The sequence below is a fragment of the Artemia sp. Qi Xiang Cuo genome, unplaced genomic scaffold (assembly GCF_049724085.1).
Source record: "Artemia sp. Qi Xiang Cuo unplaced genomic scaffold, ASM4972408v1 HiC_scaffold_3319, whole genome shotgun sequence".
NCBI lineage: Eukaryota > Metazoa > Arthropoda > Branchiopoda > Anostraca > Artemiidae > Artemia > Artemia sp. Qi Xiang Cuo.
Window position 1 is genome coordinate 63,485 of NW_028300711.1, and position 10,780 is coordinate 74,264.

Genomic DNA, 10,780 nt, shown 5'->3' on the forward strand with positions numbered 1-10,780 from the left:
AAGCTCCTATCTACAAAAATATGGAATTTTGCATTGTTTGCCAGAAGAAAGATCACGGATGCGTGTTTATTTGTTTTTTGGTTTTTTTGTTGTTTTTTTCCCCAGGGGTGATCGTATCGCCCCAGTGGTCCTAGAATATCGTGGGAGGACTCATTGGAACGGAAATTAAAAGTTCTAGTGCTCTTTTTTTGTATGCCCCCAGGGCATAGCTTACAACCCTTGCCCTGGGGGCTCTGAGGGGGTTATCCTCTTCAAACACCTAATTTCCAAAACATTTAAATACGTTTAACAAAATGGCTATCTAAAAATTTTGATTGGATTTGTTTGGGGGAAAGGTGGGTGTGAGAGGGGGGACAGCTGCCCTTCAATCACTTTCGACTATTAAAGAGGGCACTAGCCCTTTGAATTTCCAATCGAATTAGCCAATTTTCGAGTTTCTACGACAAAGCTTTCAATGTGTCTCGGGAAATGGTGGGTGTGATAGGGGGTTTAGTTGCCCTCCAAAAATTTTGACTTTTAAAAATGGCTCTAGCCCTTTCAATTTCCAATTGAGTGAGCCCTTTTTGAAGTTTTTACGACAACGCTATCTATAAAAACTTATATGCCCCCAGGGCATAACTCACAATCCTCGCCATGAGGAATTATGGGAGAGTTTCATCCTCAAAGATATAATTTCTGGACCTTTCAACTACTTTGAACAAAATGGCTATCTAAAAATTTTTATTTGGATATGTTTGGATAAATGGGTGGCGTGGAAATGGTGTTAGTTGCCTTCCAATCACTTTCAACAATCAAAAAGATCACTAGCGATTTCAATTTCCAATCGAATGAGCCCTTTTTGAGGTTTCCACGACAACACTTTCTATAAAAACCTTATGTTCCGCCAGGGCATAATTTACAAGCCTTGCCCTGGGGGTTATGGGGGGGGGGGGTTGTCATCCTCTTGAATTTCCAATCGAATGAGCCCTTTTTAAAGTTTTTACGACAAAGCTTTCTATAAAACATTATATGCCCCCAGGGCATAACTTTCAACACTTGCCCCGAGGGCTCTGGGGGGAGTGTCCTCCTGAAAAACATTTTTTCTATCTGGAAATCAACTATGCTGAACAAAACGGCTATCTCAAAATTTTGATTGGATGTGTCTGGATAAATAGTAGGCGTGGAAGGGGTGTTAGTTGCCTTCCAATCACTTTCGACTATTAAAAGGGCACTAACACTTTGAATTTCCAATCGAATGAGCGATTTTTCGAGTTTCTACGACAAAGCTTTCACTGTGTCTCGGGAAATAGTGGGTGTGATAGGGGGTTTAGTTGCCCTCCAAAAATTTTGACTTTTAAAAATGGCTCTAGCCCTTTCAATTTCCAATTGAGTGAGCCCTTTTTGAAGTTTTTACGACAACGCTATCTATAAAAACTTATATGCCCCCAGGGGATAACTCACAACCCTCGCCATGAGGGATGTTGGGGGAGTTTCATCCTCAAAGATATAATTTCTGGACCTTTCAACTACTTTGAACAAAATGGCTATCTCAAAATTTTCATTTGGATATGTTTGGATAAATGGGTGGCGTGGAAATGGTGTTAGTTGCCTTTCAATAACTTTCAACATTCAAAAAGATCACAAGTGATTTCAATTTCCAATCGAATGAGCCCTTTTTGAGGTTTCTACGACAACGCTTTCTATAAAAACCATACATTCCCCCAGGGCATAGTTTACAAGCCTTGCCCTGAGGGTTATGGGGGGGGGTTGTAATCCTCTTGTATTTTCAATCGAATGAGTCCTTTTAAAGTTTTTACGACAAAGCTTTCTATAAAACATTATATGCCCCCAGGGCATAACTTTCAACACTTGCCCCGAGGGCTCTGGGGGGAGTGTCCTCCTGAAAAACATTTTTTCTATCTGGAAATCAACTATGCTGAACAAAACGGCTATCTCAAAATTTTGATTGGATGTGTTTGGAGAAATCGTAGGCGTGGAAGGGGTATTAGTTGCCTTCCAATCACTTTCGCCTATTAAAAAGGGCACTAGCCCTTTTAATTTCCAATCGAATGAGCCCTTTTTTAAGTTTCTACAACGTCGCTATCTATAAAAATTTTGTATGTTCCCAGGGCATAGCTTACAACCCTTGCCCTGGGGGCTCTGAGGGGGTTATCCTCTTCAAACACCTAATTTTCAAAACTTTTAAATACGTTTAACAATATGGCTATCTAAAAATTTTGATTGGATGTGTTTGGGGGTAAAACTACTCTTAAAATTTGTTGAAAAATTTTGTAAGAAAAAAAAATAATCAGCAAATATCTAAATTACCCAAGAGAGAAACTAACAAAAAGTTTAATTAATCAACAAAAATCTTTAAAAAAAGAACATAGATTAATTTTAAAACAAGCTTTTCTAGAAATGTTGTTTTTGAAAGAAAAGTAAAAGGCTGCAGTAAAACAAGAGAAGATAACGAAAAAAATTGTGAAGACCGTAAATAACCAAATTCCTCGTTTTTATCTCTTGTTTTGAATGCTGGAAATCACAAACCGGATAAACACTAACGCCCCCCCCCCCTCCCTTGTCCCTTCTAAAGAGTTGGACGTCATTTGCACCTTACTGTTGTGAAGAGCTTTAATTCAGATCAATATAGCCAAAACATAGTTGTTGGCGTAAAGCCTTTTACATAGTAAAAACTATCTCCAGACTAGCTGATATTCTCCTGAATCAAAGCCCTGGCTACGATCATGTTTCTAAATATGCATGTCACTGATGACAGGTAAACGAAAACATACAAATTAATAAAACAGATGTCCTTTCAATCTCAAAATCTACTTTTTATCACACAGAAACCAATTAAAAAAATTTGCTCATTAGAAAGGTTACAGAAATGGAGTTGTAAATACTCGCAAGAGGAGCAAAAGCTTTTAGAAACAGAAAAATTTACTGCACCGAGTTGTTGCTCAAGTCAGAAACGAGTAAAAGAGGCAGTGACTCATTGTGGTTATAAGTGGAAAAAACTGAGGTCAACAACCTTAGTGTTTTCCCTTGGTGTATTCCTCAAATAGAAAAATAAAACAAAAAGACAAAAGCGAAATGTACTAACTGGAGAAATGAATCAATAAATGAACTTTAAAAAACAGCAACTATGAGAAATACGAAAACTAATTCAGCACAAGAGAAAAACTATATTAAAAACAGCAGGTGCTTCCCACAGTTGACATCTCATCCCTCAACCATAATAAACATCTTAAAATTGACTTCTTTTTTTTTCAAAGAAAGATGCTGTAGACTTTTTTTTACCCCTATACGAAAATAATATTTAATATTCGATCCTAGGAAATACAATGTTTAGATTTGAATTATTTTACTTATTTAAATAACTGCACACGCTTCTGAACAGTTTAAATAAGTATAACCAACAATCTAAAATTGATATTTTTCAATAGATAATGGTATATAGGTACCCCTTTTCAAGATTCGAGTAATAGCATTTAACTTATACAGTTGAGACTGGTGTTCCAACTTAATATTTGTGGCTACATTTCTACAATTAATGTAAAATGCAAATTTTTGGAACTGAAAAGAAAACTGTAAAATTTAAACATTTGGACGGTTTCTCAAAAATTAGCTTATAAAAATTAGCATTCCATAGAATAAAAAACACTTAAAAAGTGAAAAATATACTGAAAATTGTTATATAAAGACTCAGGGTTGACTTAAAAAATGCTCTCTTGCATATATCACATGCATGCTTTGAGGCCCCTAACAATGACTTGATGTAGAACAGGTTTTCTCAAATACATCAATTTTGAAAACGGTTTTTAACCAGTATGCGTTTTTTGGTGCATAATCAAACTGCTAGATTGATAAAAGCATTTGGTACATGCATCACATTTAAATGGTTTTTTACTGGTATGCACTCTCTGCTGCTGAATAAAAGTGCTAGATACAGAAAAGCATTTTTAGAATCCGTCACACTAAAACGGTTTTTCACCTATGTGTACTCTTTGATGTTCATTCAGCACATCCAAACAAGAAAAACTCTGTTTACATACATCACATTTTTGGTTTCTCGCCCGTATGAACTCTTTTGTGCTTCTTTAAATCATCTGCTTGAGAACACCTCTTTTCACAAATACCACAGTTAAATTGTTTTTCACCTGTATGCACTCTCTGGTGCACATTTAAATTGCTATATTGAGAAAATTATTTATTACATACATGACATTTGTATGGGTTTTCACCAGTATACATTCTGTGGTGGCTAATTAAATGGAAAGACTTAGAAAAATATTTGTTACATACATCACATTTAAACTGTGTTTTACCTATATGCACCCTCTGGTGCTGAATCAAAGCACTAGATACAGAGAAGCATTCTTTACATGTGTCGCACTGAAACGGTTTTTCGCCTGTGTGCACTCTTTGGTGCCTAATTAAATGGCTAGATTGAGAAAAGCTTTTGTTACATACATTACATTTAAATGGTTTTTCACCGCTATGCACTTTTTGGTGGATAATCAAAGAGGAAGATCGAGGAAAATATTTATTACACACATCACATTTAAATTGTTTTTCACCAGTATGCAGGATTTGGTGCGTAATGAGATTGCTAGATGAAGAAAAGCATTTGGTACACACATCACATTTAAATGGTTTTTCAGCGGTATGCACTGTTTGGTGGCTAATTAAATGGGAAGATTGAGAAAAACATTTATTACATACATGACACTTATATGGTTTTACACCGGTATGCACTCTCCTGTGCACATCTAACTTACTTTGAAAAGAAAAGCATGTATTACATACGTCACACATATATGATTTTTTTCCTGAATATCTTTTTTTTCTTGCATATATTCTTCGAAGTTTTTCTAGTTTTCTATGTTTTTTACCGTAGAAGTGGCTATTAAGAAATGTTTTCTGTTTCTGGCTGCCACGAGTAGTTCTTTTTCTCTCCGAGGGTGGCGCTTCAAAAACGAATAAGGTCTATAGTAAGACTTAGGTTGCATTTCGGCTCGTAGGCAAGTGCATCAAAGAAATTTAAATGCACAGTACTGAAACAGTGCAAGACAAAAGTAGGTCTTGAGCCTCTCAACATTAATCTAAAAACTTTCTTTTTAAGTAACTAGAAAGTTACATTAGCAAAGTAGAGGTGGAGTTTGTTTTTTTACTTTGCCGGTTTTTGAAAAATTTTCTGCGTAACGCCAATTTTCTCCCGAACATGGCGTAGCTAAAAGAAATAACTTCACTTTTAATTCTATTTCTGAACAGGAATAGTTGAAGCCATTTTCGTTTGGAGTAGTTCAAGACTATTTAAGTTACAAATATGTTATAAAAATGTAGACTGGTTTAAGGGACTACGAAGACAACAAAAAAGAAGAAAGACAAAATTGAAATGAAAGATAAAAGAGAAAATAAATGAAAGAAGGACAAAACCAAAACTCATATGCGGTTCTTTTTTTTGCTCCCATTTTCAGCTCATGTGTGGTTAAATGCTCATCTGGCAGTTATTGCTCTCTCCTTAGACTCATTAATCACACGCGACCGCAGTGAGTTGGCACCGGCTGGGGGGGGGATGTACACCACAACACGGAACATGGGTTGTAAGAGGTATTGCAGGCCCATGGGAATAACTCTCAAAATTTTATTTTTTAAGTAAAACTGTAATACAAACTTGTACCGAAAAAATTAAAGGAAATGGGAACTTCCTGTGAGGCTGTAAAGAGGGAGGCTTTGAAGAGATTGAGATGAAGGAGGAGCCTATGTAGCTGTTGGCCTCAGGCAACACAGCTGTGTTGGCCTCAGGCTGTTTTGGCCTGCGTTGAGATGTTAGTAGTAGTACTCTAGTAGACTCAGAAAATTAAATATACCACATTTTTAAGTCTTTCTTATAACTGACTCCCCCGACTCCCCACTGCCTGCTTATGCTTTGGTATACCCATGGAGTGTACCTTTCGTCGTTCAGTTTAATATTACTTAAATCATAAATCATACAAAAATATTCTCGAATGATATGGAGAAAGATAGACGTTAAGTTCTGAAGCTGACAAAGATAATTTTTATCATTCCTAATCTAATTATCCTTTGAAATTGAACTAATTTAAAGTTTTTTTTTTTATTTAATAATTAAAGCAAATGAATATAACCAGTTCAATAAAATGTATAGCCAAATCTTTTAATACTTTTTGATTATTTTACTTTCACTTACATTTTTTATTAGAGCCCGACCGATATGGATTACCGATATAATTTGCCGATAAATTTCCTTTGAAAAAAAACAAACTTTTCTACAGTTTAAACTCTGTATTCTCTGCCCACATGCATCCTAACGTGTTTCTCCCCGATTACAATCCAAAGAACAGCCTCAATAATTCACTGTGGATTCCAGATAATGCAAAAAAGATTTATTTAGAAAAGATTTATAAAAACAATTAAACCTAATAAAGTTTTAGTCTGTATGGCAGACAGCAGAGATACTTTTGAGCAAGTTTTTCCAGTTTCTCGAAACGACTGCTGTTCTTTTGCCAGCGTTTTTCCAGTCAATGACAGCCTCACTCATGTACCTTCCCAGTTGCTGATCAATATTATCTGCTGACTCTTCTTCCTCACTTGCTGAAGCTGCAAGCATGTTATCAAATGTTAATGACAAGTGCTGCTATTCTATCACCACAATCAAACTTAGCTGATTGCTCTGTTCCCAAGGACTGGACAAGCAAAATTACCTGAGGAAAATCTGGTGCGATCTTCTGAATAAGTTGCAAATATGTGACTCAATATTTATTTCCCGTAAGCCGATAATGTCTCAGACCCCCACATTGTTCGGGCCCTAATTGTTGTAATGCCAATTTCTTTGTTTTCTTATTTTATTAATTTAATTAAAGAAATTTAATTCTTTTTTTCACTACAGGGGTGATGCATTCTACTTTGTGCAGCTCTGATGGTATGAGTCATCCAATACTCTTAGGCCCAAAACCAATCGTTATGGTGAAAAAACTGACAGAGAAGGCTATTAAAGAACTTACAGTGGGAATCTGGCGATGCGGCTCCTGTGGAAAAGCAGAGAAATCTCTTTTGATTTTAGATCTTCACATTGACACTGGTTGTGAAGAGCTTTCACCAATAGAGTGTGATATCTGCCCCGCAGTAGTTCGTGAATACAGCAGTTTTGTTGTTCATTTCATGGAACACCAAATGAGAGGGACAAGGAGGTGTGGCATTTGTTTAAGAGAATCTATTGGTGATATGAGACAACATCTAGGGTTACAAGGTCACATTTTACCAAACACATCTGAACTAGACCTACCGGAAAATGAATCGCTAGTCGTTTCACAGAATTCGTCAGCAAGCGGATACTATAATTAAAATTAAAACTACTCATTAAAATTGGAATCTCATGAAAAAAGTTTAGACGATCAAAAAACATACTTGCTCAGTAAAAAGAATAGGAAATTAGAAAGTCATAAAAGTATACACACAGAAAAAAAGATATATGAATGTAATCTATGTAAGAAATGCTTTTCATCTCCAAGCATTTTGAAAAAGCATCAAATAGTGCATACAGGTGAGAGACCATTTGAGAGTGAAACATGTAAGAAATGCTTTTATACAAAAAGCAATTTGAAACAGCTCCAAATATTTCATAAAGGTTAGAGACCATTTAAATGTGATTTAGGTAATAAATGGTTTTCGTCATCAAGCAATTTGAAAAAGCATCAATTTGTGAATAAAGGTGAAAGACCATTTGAATGAGAGATACGTAAGAAATTATTTCTTTCACAAAGCAAAATGTAAAATCATAGAATATTTCATACCGTTGAGAGTCAATTTGAGTGTGAAACAGGTAAGAAATGCTTTGCTTCATCACGCAATTTGAAACAGCACCAAATAATGCATAAAGGTGAGAGCCCATTTAAATGTGAGACATGTAAGAAATGCTGTCCTACATCAAGCCATTTGAAACAGCATCAAATTGTGAATACAGGTGAAAGACCATTTGAATGTGATATAGGTAAGAAATGCTTTCGTTCACCAATCCATTTGAACAATCATCTATTAGTGCATACATGTGAGAGAACATGTGATTGTGACAAATGTAAGAAATGCTTTAATACATCAAGCAATTTGAAACAGCACCAAATACTGCATACAGGTGATAGAACATTTATATGATAGACATGTAAGAAATGGTTTAATTCACCAAGCAATTTGATACAGCAACATCTTGTGCATACAGGTGAAAGACCATTTGAATGTGAGATACGTAAGAAATGCTTTCCTTCACCAAGCAATTTGAACCAGCATCGAATAGTGCATACAGGTAAGAGGTCATTTAAATGTGACATATATAAGAAATGATTTTCTCTATCAAGCAATTTGAACAGGCACCAAATAGTGCATACAGGTGAGAGTCCATTTAAATGTGATATATGTAAGAAATGCTTTCATTCACAAAGCAATTTGAACCAGCATCGAATAGTGCATACAGGTTAGAGGTCATTTAAATGTGACATATGTAAGAAATGCTTTCCTTCACAAAGTCATTTGAACAGGCACCAAATAGTGCATACAGGTGAGAGTCCATTTAAATGTGACATATGTAAGAAATGCTTTCCTTCACCAAGCCATTTGAAGACGCATCAAGTTGTGCATACAGGTGAGACACCATTCAAATGTAATCTTTGCAAGAGAGCATTCTCAGCAATGTCGGCCCTGAAATATCACCTAGCAACCCATTCTAGGAAGAAGTCCGATAGTGAATAGTTTACAATAAAAACTTTGGATGGAATAGTGATTCTCGTTGACAGAAGTTGAAATAGACGTTTAAGAATAAAAGCGGTTGCATGCTAGCTAATTCTCAGATCTGAACTAATGCTTTGATATTTCTATCAATGAAAATTTCTGGTTTTTCCGATTCTTTGACAAGTAAGGCTGGATCTTTATCCAAGAACTCTTGCATTTATAAAAGTGCACAAACAGAGCAAGTGCCTATTTTCCTGTTGCCTAGGGCCTATTTTCCCGCCTAGTTTCTAGGGCCTGGTAAAATATCTTCTTAAATGGGTAATTTCTACTCAAATAGAATTTGTCAGTTTTCAAAACCCATGATTATTAGGATTTTGAATTATCCAACCGTTTAACAAAAAAGCAAGGTCCTGTGGTAACAAAAAAAGCAAGGTTCTTACCTTAGCGCACAAAAAAAGGAAATGAAAAGTATTAGTTTGTAAATAAATTAGGTTCAAAAACATCAAAAGGCTTTATCTTCAAATGGTTTGAAGACTAAGAAAAAAATATAGTCCTATCAAAATAAAGCGTTAATAGTCAATTATATTGTGAAATTACTACATATACGAGCCATATTATATTTGCCAATTTCCTTTGTATTTTTTTCTGACTTAAAAACTTTTTCTTTTGATAATTTCTTTTTTGACGTTGTTTTCTCATTCATTTAAAACACTAGGCAGTTTATTGCTCCAAGAAAAAATTTAGAAACATCAAATCGGTCTTAACGAATACACTATCCTTAAGACGGTGTGAGTGGAAGGTGTTGTAAATTAATTTGACTAGATATTCGACTATCCGTGTCCCACTGTAATCGTTGTTTACAAAAATTGAGTCTTGTTACATCATTGAATTTCACTTTATCTATACTACTGGGGGAGAAGGATGTAAAGGCAAAAGTCGGACATTAGACAGTTCAGTTTAAGGTTTTTGGTAAATTTTTGTCGTCTCATTCACAAGGAAGTCATGTTAAGCTGAGTTGAACTGAGTCCTTACAAGCAGTGAAGGAAGAACCAAGAGTAATTTTGAAATCCCCTTTTTGAATATTCTCAATCTTAGATGTCGGATCTTTGGTGAGACTAGTTACTATATCACTAAATCTATTAAGCTCAAAAAATGATGCTAGCTCAAAGCTCTTTCTATCTCAAAAAGCTAGTACATTTAATTACTTCAGACGCTAGGTTACTTCAGGTAATGTTTTAGTGAATCCAAGGTCACATTTTTAGGCACAAAAGTTTTTTCTTTCTTTCTTTACAACAAAATAATGTTTAACTACAAAACTTCATGTAAACTCTGTTTTACAACTGCAACTAAAAAGTCTATTTTCTGGATCAGCTTGAAACTTTCTCTATTGTTTAGCCGGCCATGTGGACACCGAATTTAAATTGAGAGGGCTCACGAAAATTTGTCAATAATTTTTTTTAATCTAATTGTTTGAAACATACATCTCGGGGAAAAATTTACAAAACAATTACACATTTGTTTGTTTTTCACAAATAAATGACCCTGCTCCATCGAAATGGGCCCCCCCCCTCTTCCATGCTCATGCCTTCTAAAATCCAGAATATAAGTTGTGCTTTACTGAAAACAATCCTTACTTTGAGCTCCGTGTTAAATAAAAGTTCAAATGGGGATAAAATCCTTTTAATAGACATTGATAAGTTTCACAAACAGTGATAAATTTCACAAAAATACTAGATATTTCGGTCACATTCAGTGACCGTCAAAACTGAGTTTTACTACTGATTACGGTAACTGCATATGTGACCAAAATATCTAGTATTTTTTTGAAATTTATCACTGTCTATTAAAAGGATTTTATCCCTATTTGAACTTTTATTTATTGTCATGGAAAGGCAGTGGGGTCTCCAAAATTATCAGAGCTATGTGTTTATGTTTCATGTTATATAAACAAGAGCTTTCAACTTGCATTCTGGCTTTTTACGATGGGGAAGATTTTGCAATGGCTAGTTCTGACTCTTTGGTCAACTCCTTGACAGATAATACACGTACAATGTCTAAT

The 10,780-nt window shown here is 35.2% G+C and overlaps 1 pseudogene; it reads right to left on the reverse strand.

Moving 5' to 3' along the window:
- Positions 1-2,580: 2,580 nt before the first annotated feature.
- On the reverse strand, positions 2,581-4,870 carry LOC148938418 (uncharacterized; annotated as a pseudogene).
- Positions 4,871-10,780: the final 5,910 nt, after the last annotated feature.